This window comes from Ranitomeya variabilis, chromosome 3, assembly GCF_051348905.1.
Source record: "Ranitomeya variabilis isolate aRanVar5 chromosome 3, aRanVar5.hap1, whole genome shotgun sequence".
Lineage (NCBI taxonomy): Eukaryota > Metazoa > Chordata > Amphibia > Anura > Dendrobatidae > Ranitomeya > Ranitomeya variabilis.
Genome location: NC_135234.1, coordinates 280090395 through 280104744, shown reverse-complemented (window position 1 = coordinate 280104744; position 14350 = coordinate 280090395).

Genomic DNA, 14350 nt, shown 5'->3' with positions numbered 1-14350 from the left:
CCAGTTGCCGTCCAGAAGTGCTGTACGCACAGTCAACAGTCGCTCCTCTGTTATTGGGGTTCAGTAACGTCAGCTGTTCCCCTGCTGTGTGTGTGGCAATCCCTCCTACCTCCTCCAACCTCCTCCTCCTCCACCTGTCCCTGGGCTCCAACACCGCCAGTTGCCGTCCAGAAGTGCTGTACGCACAGTCAACAGTCGCTCCTCTGTTATTGGGGTTCAGTAACGTCAGCTGTTCCCCTGCTGTGTGTGTGGCAATCCCTCCTACCTCCTCCTACCTCCTCCTCCTCCACCTGTCCCTGGGCTCCAACACCGCCAGTTGCCGTCCAGAAGTGCTGTACGCACAGTCAACAGTCCCTCCTCTGTTATTGGGGTTCAGTAACGTCAGCTGTTCCCCTGCTGTGTGTGTGGCAATCCCTCCTACCTCCTCCAACCTCCTCCTCCTCCACCTGTCCCTGGGCTCCAACACCGCCAGTTGCCGTCCAGAAGTGCTGTACGCACAGTCAACATTCGCTCCTCTGTTATTGGGGTTCAGTAACGTCAGCTGTTCCCCTGCTGTGTGTGTGGCAATCCCTCCTACCTCCTCCAACCTCCTCCTCCTCCACCTGTCCCTGGGCTCCAACACCGCCAGTTGCCGTCCAGAAGTGCTGTACGCACAGTCAACAGTCGCTCCTCTGTTATTGGGGTTCAGTAACGTCAGCTGTTCCCCTGCTGTGTGTGTGGCAATCCCTCCTACCTCCTCCTACCTCCTCCTCCTCCACCTGTCCCTGGGCTCCAACACCGCCAGTTGCCGTCCAGAAGTGCTGTACGCACAGTCAACAGTCCCTCCTCTGTTATTGGGGTTCAGTAACGTCAGCTGTTCCCCTGCTGTGTGTGTGGCAATCCCTCCTACCTCCTCCAACCTCCTCCTCCTCCACCTGTCCCTGGGCTCCAACACCGCCAGTTGCCGTCCAGAAGTGCTGTACGCACAGTCAACAGTCGCTCCTCTGTTATTGGGGTTCAGTAACGTCAGCTGTTCCCCTGCTGTGTGTGTGGCAATCCCTCCTACCTCCTCCAACCTCCTCCTCCTCCACCTGTCCCTGGGCTCCAACACCGCCAGTTGCCGTCCAGAAGTGCTGTACGCACAGTCAACAGTCGCTCCTCTGTTATTGGGGTTCAGTAACGTCAGCTGTTCCCCTGCTGTGTGTGTGGCAATCCCTCCTACCTCCTCCTACCTCCTCCTCCTCCACCTGTCCCTGGGCTCCAACACCGCCAGTTGCCGTCCAGAAGTGCTGTACGCACAGTCAACAGTCCCTCCTCTGTTATTGGGGTTCAGTAACGTCAGCTGTTCCCCTGCTGTGTGTGTGGCAATCCCTCCTACCTCCTCCAACCTCCTCCAACCTCCTCCTCCTCCACCTGTCCCTGGGCTCCAACACCGCCAGTTGCCGTCCAGAAGTGCTGTACGCACAGTCAACAGTCGCTCCTCTGTTATTGGGGTTCAGTAACGTCAGCTGTTCCCCTGCTGTGTGTGTGGCAATCCCTCCTACCTCCTCCTACCTCCTCCTCCTCCACCTGTCCCTGGGCTCCAACACCGCCAGTTGCCGTCCAGAAGTGCTGTACGCACAGTCAACAGTCCCTCCTCTGTTATTGGGGTTCAGTAACGTCAGCTGTTCCCCTGCTGTGTGTGTGGCAATCCCTCCTACCTCCTCCAACCTCCTCCAACCTCCTCCTCCTCCACCTGTCCCTGGGCTCCAACACCGCTAGTTGCCGTCCAGAAGTGCTGTACGCACAGAGCCAAACACCTCGCCAATGTGTTAGTGGGGTTCAGCACCGCCAGCTGTTCCCCTGCTGTGTATACGGCAACGTGTACTGCGACCGCCACGCAGACACAACAAGTTAAATGTAAGGGAACCTGACCCCCCCCCCCCCAGGCGTTTGTTACTGAAGGAGCCACCTTGTGCAGCAGTAATAATGCAAAGGGAAAAAGTGCCTCTTTTCGTGATGCTCCTTGCACATGCTGAACCTAACACTTATGAAATGTGTCCCCACACAGCGTTAAACCGTCCGGTAGGTGGAACTTTCCTTTGTCGTGTGACGCAGCACAGCCATCATTTTTACCCCCTTGGCGCCGTGCGCCCCCTCCTCAGCGTTGTTTGAATCTGTCCCGGAGCCTGCGCTGTTAGGTTAGCCCTTGGCCATGCACACATGTTGCGCTGCCCGTCTTCTGACCTCATTTGGTGTCAGGCTGGCTGCGCCTGTGCGGGTGCGCTGGCCGAGATCCCGCCTCGCAGTGTCGTCTAATGTAATCCCACCGCGGGCCTGTGATCCGTGCCCGTGCGCAGTGCATATCCTCTCCTCTCACTCCCCTCCCTACGGCTTCTTCAGACTGTGCGATGTCAGCTGGTCCCTAATAGCATGCCACGGCCGTGACACCGCACAGTCTGAAAAAGCCGTAGGGAGGGGAGTGAGAGGAGAGGATATGCACTGCGCACGGGCACGGATCACAGGCCCGCGGTGGGATTACATTAGACGACACTGCGAGGCGGGATCTCGGCCAGCGCACCCGCACAGGCGCAGCCAGCCTGACACCAAATGAGGTCAGAAGATGGGCAGCGCAACATGTGTGCATGGCCAAGGGCTAACCTAACAGCGCAGGCTCCGGGACAGATTCAAACAACGCTGAGGAGGGGGCGCACGGCGCCAAGGGGGTAAAAATGATGGCTGTGCTGCGTCACACGACAAAGGAAAGTTCCACCTACCGGACGGTTTAACGCTGTGAGGAGACACATTTCATAAATGTTTGGTTCCGCATGTACAAGGACCATAATTAAAAGAGCTAAGTTTACCTTTTCCAGCATTAGTGCTGTACACAATGGCTCTTTCAGCTACAAACGCCTGGGGGGGGGGGGGGGGTTAAAGGTTTCCTTTCAACTTGCTCGAGTGCAGGCTTCGGCCTACACTCCGCTCCCCCTGCTCCTCCTGCTGACCCTGGGCTCTAACACCGCCAGTTTTTGCCCAGATGTGCTAGCTGCACAGAGAAAAACACCAGCCAATGTGTCAGTGGGGTTCAGCACCGCCAGCTGTTCCCCTGCTGTGTAGCCGGCAACGTGTCCTGCGACCGCCACGCAGACACAAGAACTGAAATTGAAGGGAACCTGTCCCCCCTCCCCCAGGTGTTTCTATGTTTTACAGCTACCTTGAACAGCAGTAATGCTGCATGTGTTCAAGGTGGCTCAGAAACTTATTCTCCTTGCCCATGTTGAAGTGAACACGTCAAAAATGTGTCCTCTGTGACCATTAAAACGTCCCTCAGGTGTGATTTGACTTTGTATTGACACACGCAACAAGCTCCTTGGTAACGCTGCCCGTCTTCTGGCATCATTGTTTGGCTGGCTGCGCCTCTGCGGCCGCCCTGACCCACACAACGCCCCTCGTTGTCTTATTTATTGGGACTGCGAGGGTGTGATTGATGGGCAGGATCAGTGCATCAGTTCGCCTGTCCCTCCTCTCCTTCCGCCTTCTTCGGACTGTGCGGCTTCATGGCCGTGGCATGCGATAAGGGATCAGATGACGCCGCACAGTCTGAAGCGGGTGTAAGGACCCGAGTGTGAGAGGCGAACATATGTGCTGCGCCAGGCCCTGAATCCCAGCCCCGCAGTGTTTTAACAATGTTAAGACACTGCGGGGCTGGGATTCATGGTCATCGCGAACCGCACCGGCCGACATTACATGATGCCAGAAGATGGGCAGCGCTAACGGCGCTAGCCCAGGGGATAACACGACAGCGCAGACTCCTGTACAGCAAATAACAACGCTCGGGAGGCTGCACCCAGCACCAAGGTGGGATTCTTGACACCTGTGCTGCGTCTCATTACAAAGGGAACTCTCGCCTCCATTACACAGTTTGACTGTATAAAGGGCTAAATGTTATACGTGTTTCATTCAGCGTGTGCAAGGAGAAAAATTAAAAGAGCAACCTTTGACTTGTGCAGCACTACTGCTGCATAAGCTGTGGCTCTTCTACTTTCTAACCCCTGAGGGGGGGTTAAAGGTGACCTTTGAAATCGGTTCAAGTAGGCTTCGGCCTACACTCTGCTCCACCTGCAGAGCCCGGGCTCCAACAACGCTAGTTGCTGTCCGGAAGTGCTGGCTGCACAGAGCCAAACACCTCGCCAATGTGTCAGTGGGGTCCAGCACCGCCAGCTGTTCCCCTGCTGTGTAGCCGGCAACGTGTCCTGCAAAAGCCACGCAGACACAACACACCCAAAGCTGCCGCCAGTGCAGGCTTCGGCCTACACTCCCCTCCCCCTGCTCCTCCTCCTCCTGCTCCTCCTCCTGCTGTCCCTGGGCTCTAACACACCGCCAGTTGGGGCCCAGATGTGCTAGCTGCACAGAGAAAAACACCAGCCAATGTGTCAGTGGGGTCCAGCACCGCCAGCTGTTCCCCTGCTGTGCAGCCGGCAACGTGTCCTGCAAAAGCCACGCAGACACAAGAACTGAAATTGAAGGGAACCTGTCCCCCCTCCCCCAGGCGTTTTTACGTTATCCAGCCACCTTGTACAGCGGTAATGCTGCATGTGTGCAAGGTGGCTCAGAAACGTATTCTCCTCGCACATGTGGAACTGAAAACACGTCTGCAATGTGTCCTCTGTGTGACCATTTAACCATCCCGGTGGTGTGACTTTCCTTTGTAATGACACGCTGCAACCCCCTTGGTAGCGCTGCCCGTCTTCTGGCATCATTGTTTGGCTGCCTGCGCCTCTGCGGCCGCCCTGACCCACACAACGCCCCTCGGTGTCTTATTTATTGGGACTGCGAGGGTGTGATTGATGGGCAGGATCAGTGCATCAGTTCGCCTGTCCCTCCTCTCCTTCCGCCTTCTTCGGACTGTGCGGCTTCATGGCCGTGGCATGCGATAAGGGATCAGATGACGCCGCACAGTCTGAAGCGGGTGTAAGGACCCGAGTGTGAGAGGCCAACATATGTGCTGCGCCAGGCCCTGAATCCCAGCCCCGCAGTGTTTTAACAATGTTAAGACACTGCGGGGCTGGGATTCATGGTCATCGCGAACCGCACCGGCCGACATTACATGATGCCAGAAGATGGGCAGCGCTAACGGCGCTAGCCCAGGGGATAACACGACAGCGCAGACTCCTGTACAGCAAATAACAACGCTCGGGAGGCTGCACCCAGCACCAAGGTGGGATTCTTGACACCTGTGCTGCGTCTCATTACAAAGGGAACTCTCGCCTCCATTACACAGTTTGACTGTATAAAGGGCTAAATGTTATACGTGTTTCATTCAGCGTGTGCAAGGAGAAAAATTAAAAGAGCAACCTTTGACTTGTGCAGCACTACTGCTGCATAAGCTGTGGCTCTTCTACTTTCTAACCCCTGAGGGGGGGTTAAAGGTGACCTTTGAAATCGGTTCAAGTAGGCTTCGGCCTACACTCTGCTCCACCTGCAGAGCCCGGGCTCCAACAACGCTAGTTGCTGTCCGGAAGTGCTGGCTGCACAGAGCCAAACACCTCGCCAATGTGTCAGTGGGGTCCAGCACCGCCAGCTGTTCCCCTGCTGTGTAGCCGGCAACGTGTCCTGCAAAAGCCACGCAGACACAACACACCCAAAGCTGCCGCCAGTGCAGGCTTCGGCCTACACTCCCCTCCCCCTGCTCCTCCTCCTCCTGCTCCTCCTCCTGCTGTCCCTGGGCTCTAACACACCGCCAGTTGGGGCCCAGATGTGCTAGCTGCACAGAGAAAAACACCAGCCAATGTGTCAGTGGGGTCCAGCACCGCCAGCTGTTCCCCTGCTGTGCAGCCGGCAACGTGTCCTGCAAAAGCCACGCAGACACAAGAACTGAAATTGAAGGGAACCTGTCCCCCCTCCCCCAGGCGTTTTTACGTTATCCAGCCACCTTGTACAGCGGTAATGCTGCATGTGTGCAAGGTGGCTCAGAAACGTATTCTCCTCGCACATGTGGAACTGAAAACACGTCTGCAATGTGTCCTCTGTGTGACCATTTAACCGTCCCGGTGGTGTGACTTTCCTTTGTAATGACACGCTGCAACCCCCTTGGTAGCGCTGCCCGTCTTCTGGCATCATTGTTTGGCTGCCTGCGCCTCTGCGGCCGCCCTGACCCACACAACGCCCCTCGGTGTCTTATTTATTGGGACTGCGAGGGTGTGATTGATGGGCAGGATCAGTGCATCAGTTCGCCTGTCCCTCCTCTCCTTCCGCCTTCTTCGGACTGTGCGGCTTCATGGCCGTGGCATGCGATAAGGGATCAGATGACGCCGCACAGTCTGAAGCGGGTGTAAGGACCCGAGTGTGAGAGGCCAACATATGTGCTGCGCCAGGCCCTGAATCCCAGCCCCGCAGTGTTTTAACAATGTTAAGACACTGCGGGGCTGGGATTCATGGTCATCGCGAACCGCACCGGCCGACATTACATGATGCCAGAAGATGGGCAGCGCTAACGGCGCTAGCCCAGGGGATAACACGACAGCGCAGACTCCTGTACAGCAAATAACAACGCTCGGGAGGCTGCACCCAGCACCAAGGTGGGATTCTTGACACCTGTGCTGCGTCTCATTACAAAGGGAACTCTCGCCTCCATTACACAGTTTGACTGTATAAAGGGCTAAATGTTATACGTGTTTCATTCAGCGTGTGCAAGGAGAAAAATTAAAAGAGCAACCTTTGACTTGTGCAGCACTACTGCTGCATAAGCTGTGGCTCTTCTACTTTCTAACCCCTGAGGGGGGGTTAAAGGTGACCTTTGAAATCGGTTCAAGTAGGCTTCGGCCTACACTCTGCTCCACCTGCAGAGCCCGGGCTCCAACAACGCTAGTTGCTGTCCGGAAGTGCTGGCTGCACAGAGCCAAACACCTCGCCAATGTGTCAGTGGGGTCCAGCACCGCCAGCTGTTCCCCTGCTGTGTAGCCGGCAACGTGTCCTGCAAAAGCCACGCAGACACAACACACCCAAAGCTGCCGCCAGTGCAGGCTTCGGCCTACACTCCCCTCCCCCTGCTCCTCCTCCTGCTGTCCCTGGGCTCTAACACACCGCCAGTTTTTGCCCAGATGTGCTAGCTGCACAGAGAAAAACACCAGCCAATGTGTCAGTGGGGTCCAGCACCGCCAGCTGTTCCCCTGCTGTGCAGCCGGCAACGTGTCCTGCAAAAGCCACGCAGACACAAGAACTGAAATTGAAGGGAACCTGTCCCCCCTCCCCCAGGCGTTTTTACGTTATCCAGCCACCTTGTACAGCGGTAATGCTGCATGTGTGCAAGGTGGCTCAGAAACGTATTCTCCTCGCACATGTGGAACTGAAAACACGTCTGCAATGTGTCCTCTGTGTGACCATTTAACCGTCCCGGTGGTGTGACTTTCCTTTGTAATGACACGCTGCAACCCCCTTGGTAGCGCTGCCCGTCTTCTGGCATCATTGTTTGGCTGCCTGCGCCTCTGCGGCCGCCCTGACCCACACAACGCCCCTCGGTGTCTTATTTATTGGGACTGCGAGGGTGTGATTGATGGGCAGGATCAGTGCATCAGTTCGCCTGTCCCTCCTCTCCTTCCGCCTTCTTCGGACTGTGCGGCTTCATGGCCGTGGCATGCGATAAGGGATCAGATGACGCCGCACAGTCTGAAGCGGGTGTAAGGACCCGAGTGTGAGAGGCCAACATATGTGCTGCGCCAGGCCCTGAATCCCAGCCCCGCAGTGTTTTAACAATGTTAAGACACTGCGGGGCTGGGATTCATGGTCATCGCGAACCGCACCGGCCGACATTACATGATGCCAGAAGATGGGCAGCGCTAACGGCGCTAGCCCAGGGGATAACACGACAGCGCAGACTCCTGTACAGCAAATAACAACGCTCGGGAGGCTGCACCCAGCACCAAGGTGGGATTCTTGACACCTGTGCTGCGTCTCATTACAAAGGGAACTCTCGCCTCCATTACACAGTTTGACTGTATAAAGGGCTAAATGTTATACGTGTTTCATTCAGCGTGTGCAAGGAGAAAAATTAAAAGAGCAACCTTTGACTTGTGCAGCACTACTGCTGCATAAGCTGTGGCTCTTCTACTTTCTAACCCCTGAGGGGGGGTTAAAGGTGACCTTTGAAATCGGTTCAAGTAGGCTTCGGCCTACACTCTGCTCCACCTGCAGAGCCCGGGCTCCAACAACGCTAGTTGCTGTCCGGAAGTGCTGGCTGCACAGAGCCAAACACCTCGCCAATGTGTCAGTGGGGTCCAGCACCGCCAGCTGTTCCCCTGCTGTGTAGCCGGCAACGTGTCCTGCAAAAGCCACGCAGACACAACACACCCAAAGCTGCCGCCAGTGCAGGCTTCGGCCTACACTCCCCTCCCCCTGCTCCTCCTCCTCCTGCTCCTCCTCCTGCTGTCCCTGGGCTCTAACACACCGCCAGTTTTTGCCCAGATGTGCTAGCTGCACAGAGAAAAACACCAGCCAATGTGTCAGTGGGGTCCAGCACCGCCAGCTGTTCCCCTGCTGTGCAGCCGGCAACGTGTCCTGCAAAAGCCACGCAGACACAAGAACTGAAATTGAAGGGAACCTGTCCCCCCTCCCCCAGGCGTTTTTACGTTATCCAGCCACCTTGTACAGCGGTAATGCTGCATGTGTGCAAGGTGGCTCAGAAACGTATTCTCCTCGCACATGTGGAACTGAAAACACGTCTGCAATGTGTCCTCTGTGTGACCATTTAACCGTCCCGGTGGTGTGACTTTCCTTTGTAATGACACGCTGCAACCCCCTTGGTAGCGCTGCCCGTCTTCTGGCATCATTGTTTGGCTGCCTGCGCCTCTGCGGCCGCCCTGACCCACACAACGCCCCTCGGTGTCTTATTTATTGGGACTGCGAGGGTGTGATTGATGGGCAGGATCAGTGCATCAGTTCGCCTGTCCCTCCTCTCCTTCCGCCTTCTTCGGACTGTGCGGCTTCATGGCCGTGGCATGCGATAAGGGATCAGATGACGCCGCACAGTCTGAAGCGGGTGTAAGGACCCGAGTGTGAGAGGCCAACATATGTGCTGCGCCAGGCCCTGAATCCCAGCCCCGCAGTGTTTTAACAATGTTAAGACACTGCGGGGCTGGGATTCATGGTCATCGCGAACCGCACCGGCCGACATTACATGATGCCAGAAGATGGGCAGCGCTAACGGCGCTAGGCCAGGGGATAACACGACAGCGCAGACTCCTGTACAGCAAATAACAACGCTCGGGAGGCTGCACCCAGCACCAAGGTGGGATTCTTGACACCTGTGCTGCGTCTCATTACAAAGGGAACTCTCGCCTCCATTACACAGTTTGACTGTATAAAGGGCTAAATGTTATACGTGTTCCATTCAGCGTGTGCAAGGAGAAAAATTACAAGAGCAACCTTTGACTTGCGCAGCACTGCTGCTGCATAAGCTGTGGCTCTTCTACTTTGTAACCCCTGAGGGGGGGTTAAAGGTGACTTTTGAAATCGGTTCAATTAGGCTTCGGCCTACACTCTGCTCCACCTGCAGAGCCCGGGCTCCAACAACGCTAGTTGCTGTCCGGAAGTGCTGGCTGCACAGAGCCAAACACCTCGCCAATGTGTCAGTGGGGTCCAGCACCGCCAGCTGTTCCCCTGCTGTGTAGCCGGCAACGTGTCCTGCAAAAGCCACGCAGACACAACACACCCAAAGCTGCCGCCTGTGCAGGCTTCGGCCTACACTCCCCTCCCCCTGCTCCTCCTCCTCCTGCTCCTCCTCCTGCTGTCCCTGGGCTCTAACACACCGCCAGTTTTTGCCCAGATGTGCTAGCTGCACAGAGAAAAACACCAGCCAATGTGTCAGTGGGGTCCAGCACCGCCAGCTGTTCCCCTGCTGTGCAGCCGGCAACGTGTCCTGCAAAAGCCACGCAGACACAAGAACTGAAATTGAAGGGAACCTGTCCCCCCTCCCCCAGGCGTTTTTACGTTATCCAGCCACCTTGTACAGCGGTAATGCTGCATGTGTGCAAGGTGGCTCAGAAACGTATTCTCCTCGCACATGTGGAACTGAAAACACGTCTGCAATGTGTCCTCTGTGTGACCATTTAACCGTCCCGGTGGTGTGACTTTCCTTTGTAATGACACGCTGCAACCCCCTTGGTAGCGCTGCCCGTCTTCTGGCATCATTGTTTGGCTGCCTGCGCCTCTGCGGCCGCCCTGACCCACACAACGCCCCTCGGTGTCTTATTTATTGGGACTGCGAGGGTGTGATTGATGGGCAGGATCAGTGCATCAGTTCGCCTGTCCCTCCTCTCCTTCCGCCTTCTTCGGACTGTGCGGCTTCATGGCCGTGGCATGCGATAAGGGATCAGATGACGCCGCACAGTCTGAAGCGGGTGTAAGGACCCGAGTGTGAGAGGCCAACATATGTGCTGCGCCAGGCCCTGAATCCCAGCCCCGCAGTGTTTTAACAATGTTAAGACACTGCGGGGCTGGGATTCATGGTCATCGCGAACCGCACCGGCCGACATTACATGATGCCAGAAGATGGGCAGCGCTAACGGCGCTAGGCCAGGGGATAACACGACAGCGCAGACTCCTGTACAGCAAATAACAACGCTCGGGAGGCTGCACCCAGCACCAAGGTGGGATTCTTGACACCTGTGCTGCGTCTCATTACAAAGGGAACTCTCGCCTCCATTACACAGTTTGACTGTATAAAGGGCTAAATGTTATACGTGTTCCATTCAGCGTGTGCAAGGAGAAAAATTACAAGAGCAACCTTTGACTTGCGCAGCACTGCTGCTGCATAAGCTGTGGCTCTTCTACTTTGTAACCCCTGAGGGGGGGTTAAAGGTGACTTTTGAAATCGGTTCAATTAGGCTTCGGCCTACACTCTGCTCCACCTGCAGAGCCCGGGCTCCAACAACGCTAGTTGCTGTCCGGAAGTGCTGGCTGCACAGAGCCAAACACCTCGCCAATGTGTCAGTGGGGTCCAGCACCGCCAGCTGTTCCCCTGCTGTGTAGCCGGCAACGTGTCCTGCAAAAGCCACGCAGACACAACACACCCAAAGCTGCCGCCTGTGCAGGCTTCGGCCTACACTCCCCTCCCCCTGCTCCTCCTCCTCCTGCTCCTCCTCCTGCTGTCCCTGGGCTCTAACACACCGCCAGTTTTTGCCCAGATGTGCTAGCTGCACAGAGAAAAACACCAGCCAATGTGTCAGTGGGGTCCAGCACCGCCAGCTGTTCCCCTGCTGTGCAGCCGGCAACGTGTCCTGCAAAAGCCACGCAGACACAAGAACTGAAATTGAAGGGAACCTGTCCCCCCTCCCCCAGGCGTTTTTACGTTATCCAGCCACCTTGTACAGCGGTAATGCTGCATGTGTGCAAGGTGGCTCAGAAACGTATTCTCCTCGCACATGTGGAACTGAAAACACGTCTGAAATGTGTCCTCTGTGTGACTGACCATTTAACCGTCCCGGTGGTGTGACTTTCCTTTGTAATGACACGCTGCAACCCCCTTGGTAGCGCTGCCCGTCTTCTGGCATCATTGTTTGGCTGCCTGCGCCTCTGCGGCCGCCCTGACCCACACAACGCCCCTCGGTGTCTTATTTATTGGGACTGCGAGGGTGTGATTGATGGGCAGGATCAGTGCATCAGTTCGCCTGTCCCTCCTCTCCTTCCGCCTTCTTCGGACTGTGCGGCTTCATGGCCGTGGCATGCGATAAGGGATCAGATGACGCCGCACAGTCTGAAGCGGGTGTAAGGACCCGAGTGTGAGAGGCCAACATATGTGCTGCGCCAGGCCCTGAATCCCAGCCCCGCAGTGTTTTAACAATGTTAAGACACTGCGGGGCTGGGATTCATGGTCATCGCGAACCGCACCGGCCGACATTACATGATGCCAGAAGATGGGCAGCGCTAACGGCGCTAGGCCAGGGGATAACACGACAGCGCAGACTCCTGTACAGCAAATAACAACGCTCGGGAGGCTGCACCCAGCACCAAGGTGGGATTCTTGACACCTGTGCTGCGTCTCATTACAAAGGGAACTCGCGCCTCCAACACAGTTTGACTGTATAAAGGGCTAAATGTTATACGTGTTTCATTCAGCGTGTGCAAGGAGAAAAATTAAAAGAGCAACCTTTGACTTGTGCAGCACTACTGCTGCATAAGCTGTGGCTCTTCTACTTTCTAACCCCTGAGGGGGGGTTAAAGGTGACCTTTGAAATCGGTTCAAGTAGGCTTCGGCCTACACTCTGCTCCACCTGCAGAGCCCGGGCTCCAACAACGCTAGTTGCTGTCCGGAAGTGCTGGCTGCACAGAGCCAAACACCTCGCCAATGTGTCAGTGGGGTCCAGCACCGCCAGCTGTTCCCCTGCTGTGTAGCCGGCAACGTGTCCTGCAAAAGCCACGCAGACACAACACACCCAAAGCTGCCGCCAGTGCAGGCTTCGGCCTACACTCCCCTCCCCCTGCTCCTCCTCCTCCTGCTCCTCCTCCTGCTGACCCTGGGCTCTAACAAACCGCCAGTTGGGGCCCAGATGTGCTAGCTGCACAGAGAAAAACACCTCGCCAATGTGTCAGTGGGGTCCAGCACCGCCAGCTGTTCCCCTGCTGTGCAGCCGGCATCGTGTCCTGCAAAAGCCACGCAGACACTTGCTCTTGTACCTTCTGCTCCCCATCCTGGTTCCAGTACCGTCAGCTGGTTCCGGGCAGAGCCTTTGGCTTAGGTGCCTCCCTCTGGGTATCCGAGTTCCACCAACGTCAGGTGGTCCTTGGTAGTGCTTTCAGGCACGGGTACCTCCTGCTTAGTAACCGGGTTCCAGTAACGTCAGCTGGTCCTCGGTAGTTCCATTGGCTCTTGGACCTTCGGCTACCCATCCGGGTTCCAGCACCGTCAGCTGGTTCTCGGCAGTGTCTTTTGCTCTTGTACCTTCTGCTCCCCATCCTGGTTCCAGTACCGTCAGCTGGTTCCGGGCAGAGCCTTTGGCTTAGGTGCCTCCCTCTGGGTATCCGAGTTCCACCAACGTCAGGTGGTCCTTGGTAGTGCTTTCAGGCACGGGTACCTCCTGCTTAGTAACCGGGTTCCAGTAACGTCAGCTGGTCCTCGGTAGTTCCATTGGCTCTTGGACCTTCGGGTAGCCATCCGAGTTCCAGTTCCATCAGCTGGTTCTCGGCATTTTCTCAGCCTTCTTGTACCTTCTGCTACATTTCCAAGTTCAAGAGACTAAACACGATGACCCGGAAGAACACCCCTAAGATGACGACGACACCAGAGACGACAACCACCGTGATGACGACGACCCTGGAGACGATGACCCTGAAGACCACCCCGATGACGACGACCCCGGAGACCACCCCGATGACGACGACCCCGGAGACGACGACCCTGGAGACGACGACGACCTGGAAGACCGAGAAGCAGAAGAACAAGAGGCTGCAGAACAAAGAGCAGAAGGACATTAAGCATAACACAAAATATCAGAGCAAAAAAATATTATGTAAATTATAAGCAGAAGAAGACTAAGCAGTGTATGGGGGTGAGTCCGTTCCTCCTCGTGGTGCCCCTGGATAAAGCCTGATGCTGCAGGCCAAACTGAACGCGGACAAATGTAACTGGTTTGTGACAGGCAGAACGGAAGGTGTAATCTTCAAACTTTTATAGATAACAACTACGGGAATGCCTGTCACAAATAAGAATATGATGAAGAAGTTGAATATGATGAAGATAATAGTAAAATAAAAAGAATATGAACAATGTAACCCAAAAAATAATAGGTAGAAGATGAAGAAGAAGATGAATAAGGTGAAGAAGTTGATGTCAAAGAAGCTGATGATGAGGATAATTAAGAAGAAAGCGTGGGAGAAGTAAAAAAGAAGGTGAAGGGCGTGGAAGTAGTGAAACATCAATATCTGACATAAAAAAAAAAAAAAATAACATAGTCAAATTCTTTCTAACGCCGAACTTCATAAAAAAAAATTAAAAATCCTGCTATTCTATTACATTGGGCTAAACCTCTGTCCCTTTAATATCTCCGCCACGTCCCCCAATACATCCTACATTATTCTTAGTTGTTTTCCTTCATGTAGAATGAACCTACAAGTTTATAAAGGGTTTATTTTAATTCCGATATTTTCGTCCCATTGACTTGCATTGGGATCGGGTATCGGTATCGGATTGGATCCGATATTTTGACGGTATCGGCCGATACTTTCCGATACCGATACTTTCCGATATCGGAAAGTATCGCTCAACACTACAAGTCCTAACCCTATCCGTAACCCTAACCACAAGCCTAATCTTAACCCTATTTCCAACCCTAGCCCTAATTCCAACCCTAACTCTAATTCCAACCCTAACCCTAAGGCTATGTGCCCACGTTGCGGATTC